The 24,623-nt window shown below is 49.8% G+C and overlaps 1 long non-coding RNA gene across 1 annotated transcript; it reads right to left on the bottom strand.

The window, feature by feature from the left end:
* Nucleotides 1-5,841: 5,841 nt before the first annotated feature.
* LOC138417894 (uncharacterized) lies at nucleotides 5,842-23,504 on the bottom strand. The gene is made up of 6 exons (XR_011248330.1): nucleotides 23,229-23,504; nucleotides 13,727-13,901; nucleotides 13,202-13,438; nucleotides 10,993-12,709; nucleotides 9,366-9,575; nucleotides 5,842-6,762 (listed from the first exon to the last, which is right to left on the bottom strand). It is a non-coding gene; the product is annotated as an uncharacterized lncRNA (long non-coding RNA).
* Between the last annotated feature and the right edge of the window lie 1,119 nt (nucleotides 23,505-24,623).

A 24,623-nucleotide genomic window follows, 5' to 3' on the forward strand; every position in this document is an offset into this window, starting at 1 on the left:
CCTTCCCCACAATAGATATTTCTCATTATAAGCAAATTCTGCAGTGTTCTGATCTGACCTAAAAATGTGGTTAAGGTGTGAGATGGGCCCACTTAAGTAGCTGGTACAACCAGGAGTCTCAGCCAGCAATGGTGTCCCTGATTCACCCACATTTCACCCAGATCATCAGCCCCACTCAGACAGCCAGCCCTTTGCAAGTGAACATTCCCCAGCCCACCCCTCACCCACTAGAGCTATTATGAGGATTGGAAATAAGGGGCTTGGGAGACAGTATGTTTCCCTTTTATCATTTCGCAGATTTCAGACCAATTTCTCAGCCTGGCTTCCAGCAAACCCGGGGCTGCAGGAAGTGCTCAGCTTCTGCGTCTGTCCAGACATCAGCCAAGGGGAGCAAACATCCTAAGAACAAATGTAAACTTCGCATTCTGTGACTCCGCATGAAAGAGGAGGCCGCTGGCCCCAGCAGCAAATAGAGACGGCATTTATATGTCACCCCACGACCTCATTTCTAAATTCAAACACGGTAATGTCTCCCATAATGGGCTGCTGGGGCCTCCCTGCCCTGAGAACACATATTTTATCATCGCTTTGTTGGATCAGGACTCAGAAAGGGCTCATCAGCCACCTGACAAAGCATGAAGCAGCCCCCCAAAAGGTTGTTGCCAGCTGTGAGCCCATCACAGTGAATCTGGGGGGCCAGGCCAGATGCCAGCCCATCTGCCCACAGCCTGGTCCCATCCTGAGGTCAACTCGGTTTACAAGGCTCCCCTCGGAAAAGATGCTCAGTGTGACCAGGCCCGAGCAGGTACAGAGAAGCCATTCCCACACCAAGAACTGCCTCCTCCCCACCAGGGCCGATGTCAGAGTGTGCCCCTGGTACTGCTCAGGCTTTGTTCTTGGGGACTTTGAGACCATGGCTGGGGAAGGATGAGGCTAAGGTCACAAAGCAGATCAAAGCACAGCCAAGAAGAGAAAAGAGAACCTCAGCTTCTCTCTACCCCCACCAGCCAGCCCAGATCTGCCGGGGCACCCGACCCCTGGCAACACCTCACCCAGTGTTGGCACCTCACTGAGTGCCTCCACTTCAGGGCCCTTCCTGACCATTCAGACAGGTGGCAGACCCCCTGTCCCAGCCCCGACTCTCCTGAACTTCTCCTGTCCCATCACTGACCCCTGTATTGGCCCTGCCAGGACACTGGTCTGATTCCCCCTGACACACACCTCACAATGTCAAGGGCTGTGGTATATGCTTGTATGCTTCACTGCAGAGGAGACACACACAATCACAGGTGAACACATTCATACACATTGACACACACACACATTCTCACACACAAACTCCAACTCCTGCAGAGACACACACTCAAACACAGATGCACACACACTTATATACACTCACACACATACATCATGCTTGAAGAGACGGATGAATGAAATGCTTGCTCACCATCAATTGCACATTCTTGATTTCACATGCCTGGATCTCTGTCCCAGAGGGGACCAGGCTGGCCGCTGAGAAGAGAAGGACTCTCAGGTCCTAACGATGCTTTGATTTGCTCTGTGACCTTGGCCACCCCTGTCCCCCAGCCAAGGCCTGTTAGTCAGGGGGTGGACCACATGTCCCCCTCTTGCTGGCAGATGTGTTTATAACTTAGAACATGCCCAGACTGCAGAGGCGGACAGGCAGCATAGCGCCCATCAGCTGTTTGACTCCAGCTGGACCACTCCATCTCCCCGAGCCTCGGTCTCCTCAACTGTAAATGAGCATAGTAATGACTTCCTCACAGGTCTGCATGTTGTTGTTGTTGAGTCTCTAAGTCCTGTCCAGCTCTTTGCAACCCCATGGACTATAGCCGGCCAGTCTCCTCTGTCCATGGGATTCTCCAGGCTAGAATACTGGAATGGGTTGCCATTTCCTTCTCCAGGGGATCTTCCTGACCAGGGATCTGAGGTGGAGCTGATGCAATAGTAATAGAAATGAAGTGCACAATAAGTGTCAGTCCCTCCAATCATCCCGAAACCACTCCCACCCTGGTCTGGGGAAGAGCTGTCTTCCATGAAACCAGCCCCTGGTGCCAAAAAAGTCTGCCTGACGTTTGCATACAAGTTTCTGGAAGTAAGCACAGACCCAGCTCCCATCATTGGGTAAGCATCTGATTTTTGCCTAGTTTCAGTTCAGTTCAGTCGCTCAGTTGTGTCTGACTCTTTGCGACCCCATGAATCGCAGCATGCCAGGCCTCCCTGTCCATCACCAACTCCAGGAGTTCACTCAGACTCACTTCCATCGCGTCAGTGATGCCACCCAGCCATCTCATCCTCTGTCATCCCCTTCTCCTCCTGCCCCCAATCCCTCCCAGCATCACAGTCTTTTCCAGTGAGTCAACTCTTCGCATGAGGTGGCCAAAGTACTGGAGTTTCAGCTTTAGCATCAGTCCTTCCAAAGAAATCCCAGGGCTGATCTCCTTCAGAATGGACTGGTTGGATCTCCTTGCAGTCCAAGGGACTCTCAAGAGTCTTCTCCAACACCACAGTTCAAAAGCATCCATTCTTTGGCGCTCAGCCTTCTTCACAGTCCAACTCTCACATCCATACATGACCACTGGAAAAACCATAGCCTTGACAGATGGACCTTAGTCGGTAAAGTAATGTCTCTGCTTTTGAATATGCTATCTAGGTTGGTCATAACTTTTCTTCCAAGGAGTAAGTGTCTTTTAATTTCATGGCTGCAGTCACCATCTGCAGTGATTTTGAAGCCCCCCAAAGTAAAGTCTGACACTGTTTCCACTCTTTCCCCATCTATTTCCTGTGAAGCGATGGGACCGGATGCCATGATCTCAGTTTTCTGAATGTTGAGCTTTAAGCCAACTTTTTCACTCTCCTCTTTCACTTTCATCAAGAGGCTTTTTAGTTCCTCTTCACTTTCTGCCATAAGGGTGGTGTCATCTGCATATCTGAGGTTATTGGTATTTCTCCCAGCAATCTTGATTCCAGCTTGTGCTTCTTCCAGCCCAGCGTTTCTCATGATGTACTCTGTACATAAGTTAAATAAGCAGAGTAACAATATACAGGCTTAGGGTACCCCAAACACAGAGCCTGAGACAAGGATTTTGGTGCAAGTAGTTTAGGGGAGGTGGTCCAGAAGGGGAAGGAATGGGAAGCAAGGCAGTGAAGCAGGTAAATCAATACAAGGTATGATAGAGCAGTCACTCTGAGGCGTGGGACCTGCTTAGAGACTATAGAGGACATTGTCCCACCAAGGGCCATGGGGTCTCAACCTTCCCGCTCCTTTGTGTTGTTGACTGAGGCTGCCCCTGGGGAGGAGAAAGGGGGATGTCTTACCTCCCCAGCACTCATGCTCTGTTTCTACACTCGGCTTCAGATCACTCCTCCTGTGGAGGAGAAACCCCGTGGTTTCAGAAATGCAGGAAGCCATCAGCAGCCACCAGCCTCCAGGGTGGACCATGGGGATAGAGTGGACCATTGGCAGCATCCATTACAGCTGCTAACACCACTGTTATCCTCATCACCAGTATCATCAGCATCATGGTGATGGTCATCATTTTCAATGTCATCATCATCTCCAACATTCACCGAAACATCAACCCAAACAAAGAGCTTCACCTTTCACTAAAATTACCTCAAATGGGATCATAGACCTAAATGTAAAATTCAAAGCTATGAAACTTTGAGAAGGAAACAGGAAAAATTCTAGGTGACCCTCGACTTATTGGGTATAGTTATTAGGCTATGGCCATGAGTTATTAGGTATAGCACTAAAACTGTGATCCATGAAAGAAATAATCAATATGCTGGACTTGGTTAGTATTAGAAACTTCTGCTCTGTCAAAGACGCTGTCAGGAAAATGAGAAGACGAGCCATAGATGGAAAGAAAACACTTTCAAAGGACACATCTGATAATGGACTGTCACCCAAAATATATGAAGAATTCTTAAAACTCAACAATAAGACAACAAAAATCCCATTTAAAAACGGGTCAAAATCTTAACAGACACCTCACTAAAAGATACACAGATGGCACATAAGCTTATGAAATGATGCTCCACTTTATATATCATCAGAGAAATGCAAATTAAAACAATAAGATGCCACCACACACCTATTAGAATTGCCAAAGTCCAGAACACTGACAACATCAAATGCTGGTGAGGGTGTGGAGCAACAGGAACTCTCTCATTCAGTGCTGGTGGGGATGCAACCTGGTACAGCCACTTTGGAACACAGTCTGAAAGTTGTGAAACCAAACTCTTCTCGTGGGATCTGGCCATTGAACTCCTTGGTATTTATCCAAAACAGCTGAAAACATGTCCACACAAATACTTGCACATGAATGGTAATAGCAGCTTTATTCATAAAAGCCAAAACTTGGAAACACCGAGATGTCCTTCAGTAGGCGGATAGATAAACATATAAACCGTGGTGCCTCCAGACAGTGGAATGTTACTCAGCATTAACAAGAAATGAGCTCTCAAGCCACGAAAAGACATGGAGGAAACTCAAATGCATATTATTAAGTGAAAGGACCCAATCTGAAAATGCTTTTTATTATAGGATTACAACTATGTGATATTCTGGAATAGGCAAAACAATGGGGACAGTAGAAAGATTGGTGGTTGCCAGAGGTGGAGGGAGAGGGCAGTGAAAACAATCTTTATGATACTAAAATGATCATTTTTTGTTGTTCACTTGCTCAGTCATGTCCAACTCATTGCAACCTCATGGACTCCAGCATGCCAGGCTTCCCTGTCCCTGGAGCTTGCTCAAACCCATGTCCACTGAGTGGATGATGCCATCCAACTATCTTGTCATCCCCTTCTCCTCCTGCCCTCAATCTTTCCCAGCATCAGGGTCTTTTCCAATGAGTTGGCTCTTCACATCAGGTGGCCAAAATACTGGAACTTCAACTTCAGCATCAGTCCTTCAGTGACTATTCAGGATTGATTCCCTTTAGGACTGACTGGTTTGATCTCCTTGCAATCCAAGGATATCATATGTCATAATATAACATCATGCTGCTGCTGCTGCTGCTAAGTCACTTTAGTCATGTCCGACTCTATGTGACCCCATAGACAGCAGCCCACCAGGCTCCTCTGTCCTTTGGATACTCCAGGCAAGATTACTGAAGTGGGTTGCCATTTCCCTCTCCAATGCATGCATGCATGCTAAGTTGCTTCAGTCATGTCCAACTCTGTGCAACCCTACGGACAGCAGCCCACCAGGCTCCTCTGCCCACGGGATTCTCTCAAGCATACTGGAGTGGGTTGCCATTTCCTTCTCCAATATAGCATCATACATTTGTCCAAACCCAGGTGGCGCTAGTGGTAAAGAAACTACCTACCAATGTTGGAGATGTAAGATGTTCAATCCCTGGGTCAGGAGGATCCCCTGCAAGAGGGCATGGCAACCCACTCGAGGATTCTTGCTTGGAGAGTCCCACGGACAGAGGAGCCTGGCAGGCTACAGACCATAGGATCTTACAGAGTCAAACACGACTGAAGCGACTTAGCACGCATGCACAGAATGTACAGCACCAGAGTGAACCCTCGATTACAAAATAGAATGGTCAGGGAAAAACTGGTCCAGAAGGTGACATTTGAGCAACGAAATGGCCAGCGTCTGCACAAAGAGCATGCCAAGCAGAGGGAACAACCAGAGCAAAGGTCCCGAGGCCAGAGTGCCTGGCACATTCCCACCACTGCAAGGAAGCCAACGGAGCTGGATGTCATGAGCAAAGGAGGTATAGAAGGGAGGTGAGTTTGGACAGGTGGCGCAGGTTTCATGAGAACAGTTCAAGTACGTCCCTGAGACCATATTAAGAGTTTAGGGTTTTACTGCAGGCTTTTGATCAGAGGCTGGTCATGCTTGGACCTACAATTTAGAGCATACGGGGTGGGGACAGAAGGAGAGAGACTAGGGAGGGGGCCACTGCCACAGTCCAGGCTCCAGAGGCTGCTGGGGTGGTGGTCATGGGAGTGGCAGGCATGGGAAATAGAACCGACCGGATTTCCTGACCGGGTGCAGAGGGTCCCTTCCACAGGGCGCGATCTTGGGGAACCTGGGGCATAACCTTGGGGAATATGCATTTCCCAGGAAGGCTCCGGCTGGGCAGGTTCCCTCTGCATCAGTGTCCAAGGTCTGGCACCCTTGAGAAGCCATCCTGGGAAGAGAATATGCTCCCTGGAGGGGATGCCACTTTCCCGCATGGAGCCCCTGACCCAGAAAAAACTCCAAGAAAGGAGAGAGGCTGGCATTCTTTTGTCCCAAGGAGAACGTTCTGTGGCCATGAATCTTCATTCAGCCATCCACAAGTGACAAACATCTCCCACCTCTGAGCTGCAGCCGCCCGGCAATCGCTCTGTTTACAGGATGTCTAGACAGTTTGGGTAGGGGGGGTCGGGGAGTGGAGTCCCACGGCGGTTCTCAGACTGGGCACAGGGCTGTTTCTAGAGAGAAGAACTAAGCCAAGGGGCAGAAAGCTGCCTCTGTCTGGAGAGTTCATTAAAGAGGAATATGTTTAATTCTTTTTTTTTTTTTATCAGTTGACAGCTTCCAACAGATAAAGCTTATTTTATTTAAGCTTTCACATACCCGGCGAGATAAATATCCCTGAATTCCAATCTTCACAGAGAAAAAAACTTTAAAAAACAGACGAAATCAGAATCTTGAGTAGGTTTCTTGAAACTTGCGCAAGGGTGGAGCCACGTGACTGAAGCTGTGGTGAGCGTGGAGGGGTGGACAGGTCTCTGAAAATGACAGAAGAGAACCTACTGGTGGAGGCCCTTCTAGGGAGGACACCTCCTGGCTTTCTTCCCAGAAGATGGGGAGGGAGAGGGAGAAGGGGCTACAGGTTCAGTCTGGCCTGACCACTATGAACCACCTTGAGTGTGTGCAGGTTACTTCGTCCCCTGTGCCTGGCATTCTGCGAGCTCTCTGACGAAACGTGGGAGCAAGTGCCTGTCCCAGAGAAGGTGAGTGTGCACTGTGCCCTCCCCGTGCTCTGGGGAAAGAGATCAGGGATGGAGCTCTGCCTATGAGTAGCACCTGGGCCTTGATTTTGGCTTCCAGTCTGAGCCCCAGAGCCCCCTCACAAGGCCAAGGCCCCTCTGAGCTCTGCACACAGATGGGGGGCCACGTGATGGAGAAGTGGAAGCTCCAAGGAGCAGCAGCAGACACTGACGCTAAACTCAGCAGAGAAGGAGCTTGTCCATAACAGCCCGGGGACTCGAAGGACTTGCAGAACCACCCGGGTGGAAGGAGATGTGGGCTCCAAAGGGGGAGGGACAGATCGGGGTGGGGTTAGGGGAGTTGGGGGTGGCGTGGTGAGGGAACCTGCCAAATGAGGCCAGTGCTTGTGGCTGCCAGCGCTGGACTGGGACCTCTGCTCCCATCCTGAATTCTTGGGGCTTGACACAGAACCACCCCCACCCCTGACTCTGCTCACCTCCCGGGCTCCAAGGAAACCACCCAGGACCTCAAACTCATACCCTGGGCTGTCAGAGTTGGGCCGTAGACCACTGGCTCATGCTCAATCTCTAACTACAGGTCCTAGGACCATCCCCCCACCTCCAGCTCACACCCAGAAGTGAGCCCTGGACATGGAGTCCAGCCACCTCCACGGTAAATTCTCCAGATCCCAGCTGCTCTGAGTCATATCTCCTGATCTCCAGCCTGTTTGAGGGGGTGGGGTGTCTGACCAAAGAGCTGGGCGAGGCCTGCAGGGGCTGCAGAAACTGCCACAGAGCCCACTTGTTCCTGATCCACTTGGAGTTTTGCATAAAATCAACTGGAAAAATTTGCTTTAAAAAATGGTATGAAAAAATTAAAAAATAAAAATAAATAAAAAATGGTACGAGGGAGGGAATAATAGAGCAACTTAGGGTACTTTGTGGTGTTGAGGGGGCTTGGTGTCTGGGCTGAGCTGGTGCATTTAGGATTGTGCAAAAGGGTCAGGATGACATCGACATATACAAGGAGAGTGTGGAAACCAGGAAGCACCATGAGTTTGGGACTTCCCTGCTGGTCCAGTGGCTAAGACTCTGAGCTCTCAATGTAGGGGGCCCAGGTTCAATCCCTGGTCGGGGAACTGGATCCCACATGCCACAGCTAAAAAATTTCACGTGCTGCAACTAAGACCCCGTGCAGCTAAATAAGTTAAATAAATAAAAATAAATATTCTTAAAAAGAAAGCATGATGGGTTCATCTTGGTTGTGGTGCCTATCATTGGGCAAAAATCCTGCAAAAATGCACAAAGGATTTCTCTGGGTTGTTTCTTACAGTTGCATTTGGATCTATAATAAATTCAGAAAAAAAAAACATGTTTTAAAATGAAGACCCCCCTTGAAGTGATAACCTTGAAAGCTTTCAAGCACTCATTAATTTAGTCCAAAGATTCAAACTTTTATCCAAAAAATATACATTAAGCACCACATTAGTCAGTGGGCTGCCACAACAAGATACCACAGGCTGGGTTCTTGATACATGATCTACATCACAGGAAAAATCTAACCCAAGAAGATCAGGGCCAGAAGATTCCAGAAAAAAGGAAACTGCTGGGAGTGGGCTGTGAGATAGGAATAAGCCAGCCCGTTGGAGGTCAGCAAACACGGGGGTAGAGAAGGACCTGCATATGAGGAAGGCGGTGGGGGCTGGATCCAGACAGAGCTGAGGGACCCACATGGCACAGGTGGGTCAGTGGCCTTTATCCCTGGAGATGTGAGGCGTTCCCAGAGTGTTCTGGGTAGGGGTGTGACATGGGAGCTTTTAGAAGATCATTCTGGGGACTTCCCTGGTGGTTCAGTGATAAAGGGTCCACCTGCCAATGCAGGGGACACAGGTTTGATCCCCAGTCCAGGAAGATTCCTCATGCGGCGGGACAGCTAAGCCCATGTGTCACAACTACCACGGTGATGTGCCGCGATTGCTGAAGCCCAAGTGCCTAGAGCTGGTGCTCTACAACAGAGCAACGAAGACCCAGGGCAGCCAAAAATAAATAAATAAATCTTTAAAAAAGAAAGAAAAAAAGATTATCCTGGCTCCAGGTCCCTTCCTGCCCACAGGCTGCAGTGCTAACTGGTATTTGTAAAGTGTCTACTGTGTGTCCAGCCAGAGCTAGGTGTGGTCAGACTCAGGAGAGGTCCAGCCTCTGACCCATCTGGCATCTTGTTGGTGAGACTGTACATCAATAATGGTCAGCGAAAAGGGAAATGTGAGTGTCCAGGGCCCCCACCAAGTCCCGGCAGAGGGTCAATGACTCAGCTCTTGGGAAGTAACACTAGCCAATGGTCCACCCACGAGCACCCAGGCCCTGTCTACCTGCCCACCAACCAGGTCCATAAATAATCCCACCTCCCAGGGACAGGCACAACTGTGGCATCTTGATCCACGCGGCACCTCTGTCACGGGAAGGAGTCACCCACAAGCTGAGAGCAGACAATGGGTCCAGACCGAGGAAAGTGGCCGCCAGCTTTCTCCACCTTTCACGGGTGTTCCGGGCCAGGGCACCTGCCTCCCGAGAGGCCCAGGGCTCACTCCTTGGCGGAGAATTCCCAAAGTCATCTGTTGGCAGCCGGATCAAAAGCAGCACAGAATTCAGACAGCTTCTCGTACACGGCTTATTTCTAATTAATTCCTCGCTGGCACATGCAGAATCTGCACTTTCTCTCCCTCCCGGCTCTCCCAATCCCATACATATTTAAGAGCTTGACAGCTTTCCTCGTGCTAAATATAAATCACGTTTTAAGCCGGGAGTTCAGGATGAGTCGGTGGTCTCCGCCCGAGTATCCAGGGGTGTGTCTGCCCTGCTACTTTCTGCTGGCCGGGCGTGTGGGCACCCTCCACTCAACCATCGTCTCCCAGTCCATCCACAGACTCAAAGGGCAGTGAGCATGTGTCTTTTTGTCTGTCTAGCACTGTCCCTTCTCCTCTGGGAACAGCGCCCCATTTTTCCTCTGGGGAGTAGAGCTAATACCACTTGTGAGTCTAAGGGTGGTGCCTGACGCAGATCTGGCCAGTCAGAATACCGGCTCCCTCCAGCCACAGTGATTGGCTCAGGGATGTGCCTATCACTCAAAAGAGGCCAATGAGAGGCTTCTCTGGGACTTCCGCCAGAATCCCTAGAATAGAGGTGTTCTCTTTTTACTTATGGAGAAGGCAATGGCACCCCACTCCAGTACTCTTTCCTGGAAAATCCCATGGACGGAGGAGCCTGGTAGGCTGCAGTCCATGGGGTCGCTAAGAATCGGACACGACCGAGCGACTTCACTTTCACTCTTAAGTTTCATGCATTGGAGAAGGAAATGGCAACCCACTCCAGGGTTCTTGCCTGGAGAATCCCAGGAACGGGGGAGCCTGATGGGCTGCCGTCTCTGGGGTCGCACAGAGTCGGACACGACTGAAGCGACTTAGCAGCAGCAGCAGCAGCAGCAGCAGCAGCTTTTCACTTAAACCGTTATGTGAATCAGAGGAAATCCTAAAGTTTCGGGCAGCCTTCTTGTCACCAGGAGGGGAAAGCTGGACTGTGACTGAGACCAACAAAGAGAAAAGCAGAGATAGTGAGAGAGGCTGAGTCATAGTCACATTGTTTAAGGCCCTTGATGCAACCACTCCTGAAGCTTAATCTAGTTAGATAAACTACTTTATAGGAGTAAATTCCCTTTTTTGCTTAAGCTAGTTTGAAACAGAAGCTAAAATTATGCCAGCAGTTGTTTCCAGTTAATAAGATTCCTGGTAGTTTTCATTTTCTTCTTAATGGCTTTTTAAATGTCTGTTTTGTTTTTTGTTTATTTAAAGATGAAGGTGAAGGTGAAGTCGCTCAGTCGTGTCCGACTCTTTGTGACCCCGTGGACTGTAACCTACTAGGCTTCTCCGTCCATGGGATTCTCCAAGCAAGAATACTGGAGTGGGTTGCCATTTCCTTCTCCAGGGGATCTTCCCGACCCAGGGATAGAACCCAGGTCTCCCGCATTGAGCATACCTTATTTTCATGTCTAAAAGCTTTTCAGGGGCTTTCTTGGATGTCCAATTGTTAAGACTCCATGCTTCCAATACAGGGGGCACAGGTTCAATCCCTGATCAGGGAGCTAGGATCCCACATGCCACATGGTGCAGCATACTCACAGAAAAAAAAACAACTTTTCAGACATTTCCATTCCAAAATAAAATTACAAAAACAGCTACATTTGCTTTTGTTTCTCATCTATTTTCCAAGCCCCTTCACCCAAATCAGGCCATCAAATCCTCCACTCAACACACACACTCATGCACGCACACACACACAGACACACACACACATTCTCGTAGGTTTATTTCCTGACCCCATCAGCTCTCTATTTCAGTTCTATTTATTTATTCACAGGATTTGAACAAGACCCAGCAAACAGCTGGGGGCTCCCCCACCCAGGGACAAAGCCGGAACCATTTCACAGAGCACAGGGTGGAGAGGGAGAGCCAGACGAGATGGCCACAGGCCTGCAAAATAAATAGGGAGCGATCTCCTCCAGACAGGAAGCAAAATCAAGTCCAAAACCGTGACAGCTGTGTTCCAGAAACTAATCACAATGGCAGCTTACTTTAAAAATAGGAAAACAACTTTTCTAGGTCAAAGTGAAGAGCAGCTTCCCCTCAACACTCAACCATCATAGTTGGAGTCAAAGGGAGAGACACAGAGAGATGTCTGGCTATCTGTCTCATCTAATCCTCACCACAAATAAGTAAATTGTATTAGAATCCTGATTTTTCAAAAGCCAGTAGGAGATAACATGAATATGGTATTTAATATGTGCCAGAACTAGTCTGGTATTTTAAAATATGATAATGCTTCTAATCTGAACAACCATGATTGGTCTTAATGTATAGATAAGCAAGCTAGGGACAGAGAGCTTTAGAAACTTGCCCAAGGTCACACAACAGCCGAACAGTGAAGCCAGAATTTGGCCTTTGTCCATTTGATCCACATCCCTGGTGCCACCACTGATCTACACTGCCCCCACTGTCCTGGGGAAGGAAAAATGGCATGAAGATAATTTACGTAGCTTGCTCAAGTTCTCAGAGCTGCTGGTTCCTAGGGCAAGGAGGTAAACCCAGGACTGTCTTACCCAAGGACCCTACCCACCTGCCACATTATACCCCCTTGCTGGTCCCGGGTCCTTCCTCTGTAAAATGGGGATGACAAGACCTGTTCACTGCACAGATGCACACAGCACTCTGGGATGTATTTGGAATTGAGATCACTCCATTTTATACCCCCCTTCCCCTATTGCAACAGTACTGAAGAAAGTCTGTCTTTACCGCTTTTAAGTAGGGTCAGCCTCTGTTTCTCTTTGGCAGGACCCAGCAGCTGTGAGTGTTCTCCGTTTTTCTTTTCCTGAAGGGAAAACTCTTTGGACAGCTCATTGTCCTGTCCACCATAGATAAACACCCAACAAGCAGGCAACTTCCTTGAGAACAAAAGACTGCAGTTCACCTTGCCTCTCTGGTCTGAGAAACTGGTCACCAACAGACAAGTGAATGGACCACACTGAAGCCAGAGCAGATGGGACTTTTAGAATGGCATCATTCACTCACCTGACCCAGTGCCATGGCCACTGGCCCACGGTGGAAGGCCAAGAAACTTGTCCTGTTGTGTCTGCCACTCTTGGCCCTTCAAACTCAATGCCTGAGTCTGTCTCTCCATCAGAGAAGGCGGCAAAGCCCTAAAGCAGATTTGAACAGTTCTTTGTCACCAACTGGCCAGGCGGAGCATGAACACATGAAGTTAAGACCCTCCTAAGACCTACCCTGAGATCCAAGGGTGTCCTACTGGGACAGAACCTGGGGGAGTAGAGAGGCAGCCAGAGGCACAAACCAGAAAAGCCCACAACTACAGCTGTAAAAATTCAAATGTGAACTGCAGAGCTGCTGCCCAAGAGCCTTCACCTCAGTTCACCGCTCTCAGCCTCTGCTGCACATGCAGAATGCAAGTCCAGACATCCAGGCGCATGTGTCCCAACCCAGCACCCACACCTCCTGGCCAATGATCCCTGGAAAACCCTGTGCTGTTCAGGCCTCTGGGGACCAGGGTTTGAGCCAGCAGCATCAGCATCACCTGGGAATTTGTCAGAAAACACAAATTCTCAGGACCTATCCCAGATGCCCTAAATCAGAAGCTTGCCTCTGGTCAGACCTAGAAGGATTCTGGGACCCACCGAATCATCTCCGGAAGGAGGCTGGGATGTGGAGTCAGGCTCTGCTCCTCCAGAGCCTATATCAGAGCCCCAGTACTTTTCACAGCCTTGCTGTTTCTCAGCACACCGTGCTGTTGGAATCACAGACTCCACATCTCAGTGCTGATTCCTTTTTGTTGCCCCCCACACGTGTGTGTCCTGTACATCCAGTCATCTTCTGGGCCCAGCACATAGCAGGATCAATATTTGCTCAATGAACTATTAATAGAGAAACAAAATAAAGAGGTTTTCAAATCTCCATGTAGCAGGGAGTGAGTGCAGTAGCCAATAAATTAGGCCACACCATGGGCTCCAGTGGCCGTGGATCCCCACCCCTTCCCGGGCAAGCCCAGCCTCGGCCCCCTCAGTTGTGAATAAGCCCTCCTCCTCAGCCTGTTCCCGAGTGGAGTCGTCTGGAAAGCATTGCACTCCGGCCCCTCCCAGTGACTGACATTGGAATCACTTTGGCCTTAGAGTTTTGAAAGAGGTTGATTCTGATCAACTGACCTGAATGTTAACAGCATGGGAGTTTAATTTGTATTCAGACGGGAAGAGAACCAGCCACTCGGAGGAGATGGTGCTGTTTAATTAGGTCTAGTAGTTAACTCAGAATAAAGGCAACGTGCAGCCAGAACCAGCAAGGGAAAGGCAGTCTCCCGGGAACTCGCAGACTTCAGAGTTGCTGCAAAATAAGGAGCTGGTGGTTTAGAAATGATGGATTCTCTTCCTGAAAGAAGTAGGTTCTCTGTCCAGTGCTGAGGGTGCTTGCCCTCTTGGCTCCTGATTCAGCCAAAACCGAGGAGAAAATAACTAAAAGATGTGCAGGTCAAGACTCAAGTGTGTGTGGACTTATGGGTCCAGTTTTTAACACAAGCAAGACAAACTCCTTCTAATGTTGATGGTAGCACATTTGGTTTGAAACAGTCAAAAAACAGGGAACAACTCAAATGCCCACCCGCAACAGAATAGATGAATCATACAGTGGACTACTACACAGCCATGAAAAAGGGCAAACTCCCATCATGCAGGAAAACGTGGACAAAATGCAGACAAATCATGATGAGTGAAAAGGATAGCACCAAAGGTCATGATGCACTGTGCGGTTCCATTAATACAAAGACAGGAAAAATAAGACAAGGTTATCTACAGGGATAACTGTAGGTGAACAAGCCTTTACCTTAGTAGGAAGCAAGAATAGGTTTGAAGGTGCTCTATATCTTGGTCATGGTGGAGGTGAGACAGGCATGCCTGTGTGCAAAAATTCAAAGTGGCTATGTAATAGGTGCAAGAAAGTGTTGAGCAGCTTGTTTGGTAAGACTTGAGCACTTTGCTGTATGTATATGAAACCACCATTTAAATACGTGTATATTTAAAGAAAACCCTATTCTGAGTAACACGGCAGCTAAGGCGGGCTTCTCCACCACGGCTCTGCTTGGTGTCACACTTCTGACACGTGCGAGCTCAGCTCCCGCTTTCCTCCCCGTGCAGCCGACAAGCACGGCTCGAGTAATGGGAGCGATTATCCTCACAATTATAGGTTGAATTCTTTGCAGTTGTCTCTCCAGTTTACAAAATAAATTATACATCTTTTCTGCACTCTCTTTGCCCACATGGTTTAATCAAGTGGGGAGACTTGGCACTTCTTGCTTTTACTTCAGGGCTCCAAGGGGCAGGGAGACACAAAGACACTGCCGATTATGAACTGATTTGCTCCTCATGAAATTATACGGTAAGTGTGAAGCTGTCCCCACGGCCACGCAGGCGCAGGAAGGAGACGTGAATTATGCTGCAAAGTCAGAAGATGTGAAAATTGATTCAGGAGCGCTAGCTGTTTTCAATTTTATATTGCCATTTATTTTAAGAACGCCTGGGCTCCCCCAAACAGGAGTTTATAGGCAGATAGGAAAACATAATTAACACCTAAACTGACACTCCGGGTCTCAGGGAGGTGGCTGCTGACGCTCTGATTTGCAGAGCCAAGGCAAATGGGATTCCAACCAGCCTTGAACGGGGAAACTCTGAACAGTGAACAATCAATAAAACATTAAAAATCCATTGCCTTTTTTCAGTTTCTCCTCCCTATCCTGTCGCTCTCTGAGATTTTATGTGGAAACTTGTCTGAGAGGGGAAGGAAACAGTTGGCGAGATGATTCCAAGGATGTTTAGATTCAGTGTTCGAAAGGAACGGGATCTTGAGACGCTAAAGAGCCCAAGAGAAATGATTTTGAGTACAAGTCTGCAAAATGAGAGCACGGGGTGGTAGGGAGATTGTGGGGTTTAAGACAGAGATCTGCAACCCAGTATCAGCTTGGCCATGTTCCAGCTTGCACACAGCTCCCCATTTCTTGAGCCTCAGTTTCTTCATCTGCAAATTGGGGATAATAGCAGTACCTGCTTCCTAGGGTTGTTGGGAGGATTAAATGAAGTGATTCAGGCAAAACCATAGCAGGGCATTGGGAAAAGCAGCCACACTGGATCTTGTCATCATCACATCCTGTTGTCTAGTTTCTGACAACAAGCAGATCGGGGGCCATAAAAGCAGGGCCCTGCTTCTCACCTGGAGCAGAGTGGCTACAGGATTTGTGGGAGCCGGTAAATAATCTACCTGCCATGCAGGAAACACACGAGACCCATGTTTCATCCTTGGGTTGAGAAGATCCCCTGGAGAAGGAAACAGCTACCCACTCCAGTATTTTTGCCTGGAGAATCCCATGGGCAGAGGACCCTGGCAGGCTACAGTCCATGGGGTCACAAAGAGTCAAATATGACTGAACAACTAAGAAAAGAAAAGAAAAATGTGGGACCCCTTGCGCAAAAAAGCAGGGGGAGGCGCCACTAAAATTACTAAGCTATCATCCTTTTCTGTCTCTTGACTGGTCATAATGTTTTCTAGCTGCCATTCAAAGTCATCCGAAGTAAAGAAAAAAACGTTAAATCGTCAGCGTGAGTTAGCTGCTCAGTTGTGTCCAATTCTTTGCAACCCATGGACTCTAGCCCATCAGGCTCCTCTGTCCATGGAATTCTCCAGGCAAGAATGTCAGTATGAATTTTATCATTTACCTTTGTATTACACAATGTCAGTTTTAAATACAAATATAAGAATGTTTAACTTATAGGCGGCATCACTGACATGACACAATTGGTATTTTGTAGTTTGTACAGCAAACATGTTTTGCTCTTAACAGAACAGGAGAAACACCGCACACAATGGGAGAAACACCGCACACAACCAACTCGACTGTTTTTGTTTTACTTCTTGGTATGTGCGCATTCTGCAGACACCTTGTCCCTGGCTCGCTGATGAGAAAGGAGCTGCAGTTGCCTGCTCTCTCCCGTTCTCTCTGTAGCGCAGTTTCCAGCCTACGGGTCTGGCTGGTGCAGGGAAGCAGCGGGAGAAAGGCTGTGATGGGTTGTTGGTGGCTCTCAGAACCACATTGCCTTCTCTCTGTGTCAGGAGTAGCTTCTGGTTCAGAGACAGAGCCTTGCTGTGGACGGAGCTTGCTCCCCTTGAACGTGCTGAGTCTCGCTGAGACCCCCTGAATCCTAGGCCCCCAGAATTCTGCTCTGTGTGGACCGGACCTCAGGGATTCATGTACTGTGTGTGTCCCCTCTGCTCACCCACACTCTCCACTGCCCCACGAACATCACTTACAAAACACAAGTTCAAAGATAAAGTGATTCCACGTGTCGAGATGGCAACGACAGCAGAGCATTGATCCAGGGTGTGATCACAAGGGGCCCCCACCCCTGAAGCCCCCCTCCTTGAGCAAAAGCCTCAGACTCCAGGGCATTGAAGGGTGTGGATGCTCATTCCAAGGGCCAGGCTCTGGGGCCAAGGTGGGTATAATCACTATTCCCACTTTACACATGAGCAAACAAAGACCCTGCAGGTTGTCTTGCTTAAGGCCCCACCTTCAAGAGGGATGAGCTTCCCTGGTGGCTCAGTGATAAAGAATCCGCCTGTAATGCAGGAGACGTGAGTTCAATCCCTGGGTTGGGAAATGGCAACCCTGGAGAGGGAAATGGAAACCCTGGAGAAGGAAATGGCAACCCACTCCAGTATTCTTGCCTGGAGAACCCCCAGGGACAGAGGAGCCTAGCAGGTTATCGTCCATGGGGTTGGAAAAGAGTCGGACACGACTGAGCAACTTTCACTCACTCAAGAGGGATAGAAACTGAACTGGAACCACGTGTGTCCAGAGGCCCCACTGCACTCCCCTGGTCCTCTTCTTCACATCTGAGATGCCATCTTGAAAGGCCCGAGGTCAGAGGATGTGCCTCCTCCCTCCCTCTCTCCCCAGCTTCCTCCTTCTCTTGCTTCCTCCTTCTCTTGCTTCCTTCCTTCTTGGGTCAGGACCGGGTGGGGCTATAAGGGGAGGGAGCAGAGCGATACCACAAGCGGCCTCAGCCATCCTGTCCCGAGGGACCCACTGACTCGTGTTTACATGGCACTGGGTTCACTCCGCCAGGCCTGGTTTTGCATCTCCTTTTCTCCTGCACCTCCTGTATGTGGGTGAAAGGCTTAAAGACATGGAGCCTCACCTACTGTGTTGTGTATGTTTAACTGCTCAGTTGTATCCGACTGTGACCGTTTGGACTATATAGCTCATCAGGCTCCTCTGTCCTTTGGGATTTTTTTAGGCAAGAATACTGGAGTGGGTTGTCATTTCCTCCTCCAGGGGTCTTCCTAACCCAGGGATTGAACTCGCATCTCCTGTGTCTTCTGCATTGCAAACAAATTCTTTACCTGCTGAGCCATCGGGGAACCTCAGCTCCTGCCCTCTGCTAGCTCCCCGGGGACTCCTGCTGCCCTTGTCTGGGGAAGGGGAAGAGCCTGCAGGATGAATCTTAGGACCCCCTTACCTCCCCCATCTGCCTGGACCCCTCCCATGTATCACCCAGCTCAGAAGAGGAAGGGAGCTGAGGCTTGAGCTCCCAGGAAACAAGCCCAGAGAGGTTACACCCTCGGTAGGCTGTGCCCAGCGAACTGGCTATGGACCCCCAAGTCAGTGCTCACTCCCAACCCCATGGCACTCCCCCACCACTCCTGTGGCTGCCCTCTGGGGTGAATATGATATACTGGGCCTGCCTCAGCTGCTCACCTCCACAACGAGCTCCCGTGGACACAGATTCTGTTTCTACTCGATAGAGCGGAGAGCTGAGATCCAGAGGGTCTAGAAGTCCGGTCCAGAAGCTCACAGCCAGGAAGTGGTGACGGGAGGCTCCGAGCCGCTCTCTCCAACCCCTAGTGTCTCTGCTCCGTATCAACAGAGATGCACAGATCCACTTTCTTTTCTACACCTCACGCTGCTCCTACTTTTCCTGAGTTGAAAAGTCCTAAAATCCTGTTGCCACAATTTCCCATTGGCTGTTCCTTTTGCTCATCTGTTTTGAGGCTGTATTAGAAAAAGAAATCCTTTTCATCAAAGGACTGCTATCCAGAATGCATATAAAGAAATTGAGCCAATAAGAAAAAGTCAACCAATTTGGGAGAAAATGGGCACAATATTTGGATACATGCTTCACCACAGAAGACACACAATTGACCAGAGTTAACAGCCCCTGTTCCCTTCTGTGGAGCAGGGAGCTGGCTTCTGGGACATCTATCATGCGGTCACACAAGGCCCCAAGATAGGGACCCACACACTTGACACACTTGGCTTAATGCTCAGCTGCTACTGTCTTGAAGTTCTAAATAATTCTTGAGCAAGATCCCCACTGTTTTATTTTGCACTGAGCTCTGCAAACTTGGTAGCTGTAGATGTGGCAAGTTGTCCACAGTGGGAAAGACCTCAGTTCCTATCTGTGTGGGGAACGGCCACAGTAATAATGATCTCTGCCTCTGACCAGGTCATAACAACGTCCATCTATTGGATTCACCACCTACCAGGCCCTGTGCCAATAGTCCTACAAAATCAATTGCTGCATTCTCACAACATCTCTGGGATAGATGGCATCCCTACTTATAGGTCAGGAAACTGAGTCTAGGAGGGGTGAGTAACTTGCCCAAGGTCACAAGGCCCAAGAGGTAGCAGGCAAGATTGGAACTTGGGTCTGTTTCAAATACAACAGGATATAGGGTTCTGTTTGTATTCCATCACACCATCAACACTCCTGATGAGATATTGAAAATTAAAAAACAGGACACACAGTGCAGGAATTAGAAAAGGAGTCCAGTGAGAGTGAGGAGGCAATCCCTGGAAGCCTGATCAAGCCATTCCTGAACTCCCACCCACACAAGTTATTCCCTAGGAGGCTCCCCAGTCTTATGCCTCAGAAAAATTGCTCCCAGGCTCTCACAAAGGAAGCTGGCAGGGACAGATGAGTAACTTATCATGTTGGCTGGCACATGTTGGGCTCAGCCTCAAGCTCAACCCAGAGTAAATAAAGCTCATGCCTTTATTTGAGGAGCACTGGGGAAAATTGCAGAGAAGGCCAGAGCCTGGATCTGAAGCTGGCATAATCAGGGTTTGTATTTTGGCTTTAGACTTAAGTCTGTGGCTTGGGAAAGTTCCTTTACCTCTTGGAGCCTCAGCTTCCTCATCTATAAAATTCACTCAATCTTCCCTCATGGATCCTTTGGGGAGATGAAAAGATTATAAACAAAACTCTCAGCTCCTGTCTACCAAATTCTGATCATTCAATCCTATGCAGGTGCCCCCTGGGCCATGGGAGCCACATTATTCTCATAGGAGCTGTCGGGGGCAAAGTTTCTCAAAATGGGAATGTGACACACCACATCCCTGATGACTGACAGCATCTTCCTGCTGATAGAAAAGATCAATTCAAGGCTCCAGGTGGCTCCTTACTCATTAGGATTCTTTTGTTTTTCTCTGCTGAGGAATATTTCACTTTTCCTTCTCTCTCCTGGGGGCAAACCCACTTCCCTCTCCACATCACAGGCCACAAAACAGGAGGGAAAAGAGAAGCGTGCCTGGTCCTGAGGGGTCTGCTATAAACGCATGATTTAATTATCTCCAGTTGATAACTAGCAAGCTGTCCAGGATTTTCCTGCACAGACTGCCTGGCGGTTTCCTTTGCTGAATGTTAATGATGTTTTGGGAAACCTTTAAGCAATGCTCCCAAGGAGAAAATGTCTCCATGTGGAGGGCAGAGAAGAGGAGAGGGCTCCTTGGACAATAATGGCTGCAGGCACCATTATGGGGTCTACGCTCTGACCCTGGCTGAGCACTCATTGCCTGCAAGGCCCTCCGCTCCTGTGTGTCCCAAGCACCTTCCCACCCCAGGGCCTTTGCATGCGCTGTTCACATCGATACAGCACTCTGCCTCCAGATGTTCTCAGAGAAGTTCATCCTCACCTCCTTGGGGAAGCTTTTCCCAAGCACCCTCTCTAATGATGACTCCCCTGGCCCCACCAATATGTTTGCTTGTTTATTTCCTGCAAAGCACTTAGCTCACCCTGCAACGATTGCATGTGCTTGGCCTGTTTCTCTGTCTCATCTGCTAGACAGTAAGTCCATGAGGTCAGGGCAGGGTATCAGCCTCACTCCAGGCCCCTGAGGCCCAGCACAGTGCCCAGGCAGCAGCAGGTGCCCAATGAATGAGTGAAGGTTAAATGAACAAACAGAGGGGCTCAGTGTTTGGGAAAGGGAGCCAGGAGGCCAGGAGAGATTGGGTCCCATCTCCAGACCTCAGTGTCCCCTGGGCTCACCTGCTTTGAGCCAGTGACTAGATTCCACGCCAGCATCCCCTGTTCCTGCATCAAACATCCTCAGCCCCCTCTCCCCAGAGTGTGGCTGGATGGGCAGTTGGGTAGATCTGGGGAGGGGCAGGGGCACCTGAGTGGATACTGCCTGCCCCTTTCTGGACTTGGCTTTCACTGGAGGAGCTGGGTACCTCTGAGCCCAGGACGGTCACATAGCAGACATCTCCTGACCCTCAGTAGCAGCCCATGCTCCCTTCCCCTCCTCACTGCAGCCCTGCTTTTACCAGGATGTGCTTCTACCCTCATTGTTTCCTTGCTGTGATTTAATGTCAGTATTTCCTCCAGGAGCCTTTCTCTTGCCTGGGCTGAGCCCCAGATAGCTCAGCTGGGAAGGGCCGCCTCTGGGCTTCCCCGCTGGAGCTGGGCAGAAATGAGCATTGTCAGGCCCTCCAGGCCCTTTGAGGCCATCCCCCCGTTATTGGTTCTCACTCCTCTCAGGCCAGAAACCCAGAGACGGTTTTCCTCTCCTGAGTGCTCAGTCGTGTCCGACTCTTTTGTGACCCCATGGACTGTAGCCCTCCAGGTTCCTCTGTCCGTGAAATTTTCCAGGCAAGAATACTGGAGTGGGTTGCCATTCCCTTCTCCAGGGAATCTTCCTGATCCAGGGCTTGAAAAATAGTGTGTTGCTTGCTCAGTCTTGTCTGACTCTTTATGATGCCATCAACTGTAGCCTGCTAGGCTCCTCTGTCCATGGGATACAGGCAAGCACAATTTCTGAGGGAGCAGTCTGACTGTGGGCAGGGCTCAGTGATGTGACTTAGGGCTGTGAAGGTCTCTTTGGGAAGCTGTGCATGAAGCTAGCTTGTCAGCTGAGTTATGCCTCAGTGTGAACTCTTTCTCCTAGGTTTTGTTCTCATCTTTGCAAAAACGTTGAGGTTTTTCTCTTTCCTGTTACAATCAAATTAAACCTTGGCTTCTGTTTTGCATTTTATGCATCTGATCTCCTGCACTCGGTCACTTTCCTCAAGCTTATGTCAGCTGCAAGGGAACTAGCAGGGATGAGGCCAGCATTTGTGGTGTTACATTCCACAGTCATGGACCCACAGATGGTACCCACAGATACCCCAGGAGAGGGGCTTTGCTGCCTCTGAGAAAGCACTGGGAGCCCCAGAACAGTGCCATGCGTGTGCTCAGCAGTATGCCCTTTCCAATCCGCTCTCCCTGTCAACTCAGCTGCATCTCACAGCAGCCCAGGGAGAGAGGCGGGACATTACACATGAGGGACACCTGGGGGCTGGAGGACAGGCAGGAGGCATTTACATCTGCTGTGCGCTGGCCCGCCACGCGTCCACACCTTTGTGGAGTCATTTGTTCCTCTTGTCACCAAGCCTTCACAAAGCATCAGCTGTGCTCCCAGCCTGCCTGCCTGGTGCCGAGAACGTAGCGGTGAGCAGAACAGACAAGACAAAAGTCCCGTCCTGTGAGTATTCAGTCTCCAAAGGTGAACAAACCAGGAACAGTACAAGGAGTTCCAGCAAATCAACAAAAATAAAGAAAAAAAAATTCCAATGGGAAAATAGACAAAAGATGTGAACAGGCAATTTATAGAAAAGGAGACTCAAAAGCTGATAAGCACAGGAAGAGATATTTAAATTCATTAGTTATGAGAGCTCTGCAGATGAAAGCAAGGTCTGAGGAGAATTTACCAGGCAGGCAAGGGCTGGAGGGGCACGCAGGGAGGCCCCGGGGCACAGGGTGTCTGATACACTTGCTGGCATTTCAGCAACTCTGGATGTAAACACCAAAGAAAGGCTCACCAAAGTCAGAGAATGGGTTTTTCATCACTGGGTCGGTGCGGGGCCCTGCTGACCAGCTGACATCCTTCTTGAGGGATGAAACCCACGAACAGATAGGAAACATTTAGAGGCAGCAGCCTGGATGCACACACGGATGGGCTTTAAAACAGGATGGTGAGAAAGAAAAGAAACTGTGGGGCCTATAAGGCTTCTGTCATCTCCACGAAATAAAACACACACACAGCGCAGCAAAGGACACACGTGAACATTGAATGGCTACAGGAGGGGTAGGTTGGGAGCGTGGACTAATGGAAATAAAGAGAATGACAAAGGTGTGAGTTACTGTTGCTCATGTACTCAGAGCTGGTCCAGGGCGTCAACTCACCTGTCTCTAAGGGGCGGGCTTTCTAGAAAACCTTGACTTTAATGAGGAGAAATTGAGGTGGCAGGGGGCATTCTCCTCACCTCAGCCAGGCTTTGAGGGCTGCACTGGGAGCCTTGGGGAAAGAAGAGAAGCCCCCTCCGCTTCCCATCCAGCGTGACCCACCTGATGGCAGCAAGTCCCCAAGCATCTTTGCTCGGTCCCGTCCTCTGTTTCCTCTTTCCTCTTTCCTCAGGCCCTGGCACGCTGGAGTGGTGCATGAAATCGTATGCATGGACCAGCTGGGCCTGGAGTCAAATGGCCCCCGAGCCTCCTGCCTCAGACTTGAATCATCACCCCTCTGCTCTGCCATTCAGACACCGGGTCTCGCCTCCCATCACCAGCTCCGGGGCCCCATGGTCTCTCCGTTTCCCCTTTGACACCTCTCTTCCTTCCTTCCCCACTAACCAAGGGCTGAGTCACTGTTCGTCAGGCTCTGTCTCCACTCCATCCTCACACGGCCCACACTCACTGAGCCCTGCTCTGTACCCCGGAAGCCTTACACTCGGCCAGCTGCCCCCACTCTGGGAGGTTCTTGCATAATGATGCCCACTTGGCAGATGAGAAACTGGGGTCAGGGGAGTACAGAAACAACCCCAGTTCACACAGCTGTGCAGAGGGGAGGCACAGCCTCTGTCATCTTCTGCTGTAGGCTACCGGCGGAGGGAGTTTGTGGGGTCATTGTGGAACTTTCCAGAAAAGCAGTCTCTTCTTCAAAGCAACATCCTGACAGAGCAACTCTGTCCTTTCCTGGCATCCCCTCCACCACCCCCTCTGACCGATTCCATGTCTGAGCCACAAAAGCCAGTTCACATTCAGAGGATCTGAGGTTTTCCAAACACCCCTCTGGCCAGGAACTCCTTAAAGACCAGCCTGTGTCTCATTTCCCTTTTGGTCTCCCCACAGACAGGCCGGAGCAGAGGCAGGTGTCCGGCCTGGAGTCAGACAGACTGGGTTGAAATCCGCCCGCAGGCTGTGTGACATGGAGCAGGCCCCCTCACCTCTCTGAGCCTCCTGGGTCATGGGAGTCATAACCTCATAACCTCTGCCACTTGCCTGCCCCAGCTGGTGCCCATGTTGCACTTGTCAGTACGGATTGGACGTCACTCTGGAAGGTACCTGCAGATGTTTATTTATCCTGGACCAATAGCCTCTTGGAGAAAGGAGGGGAAGGAGATGAGTGACATCTTGCCCACCGGCTGGGGTCCTTGGGGCCTGTGGTCTCAGTGAACTGGCAGGGCAATGCCCTCGAGGAGGGAGGGTGAAGCCGGGAAGGGGGCATGATGGTCCAGGGAAGAGAAATCCTAATCACAGCAGGCGCCGTAGACCTTGTGAGTGTCCCTCTTCTCCCAGTGACCCTGGTCCTCTCTTCAGGCTTCAGTTTCTTTTAATTAGTCAGATTATTTCTACCACCAGCCCTGGAGGTCAGGAGAAGTGAATTCCTATCACCACAGGCTCAGAGGGATTAGCCCACAGTCCAGTCTGGCTGGAGTCATACAGCGTGAGCAGAGCAGAAGCCAG

Source organism: Ovis canadensis, chromosome 13 (assembly GCF_042477335.2).
Source record: "Ovis canadensis isolate MfBH-ARS-UI-01 breed Bighorn chromosome 13, ARS-UI_OviCan_v2, whole genome shotgun sequence".
NCBI classification, from domain to species: Eukaryota; Metazoa; Chordata; class Mammalia; order Artiodactyla; family Bovidae; genus Ovis; species Ovis canadensis.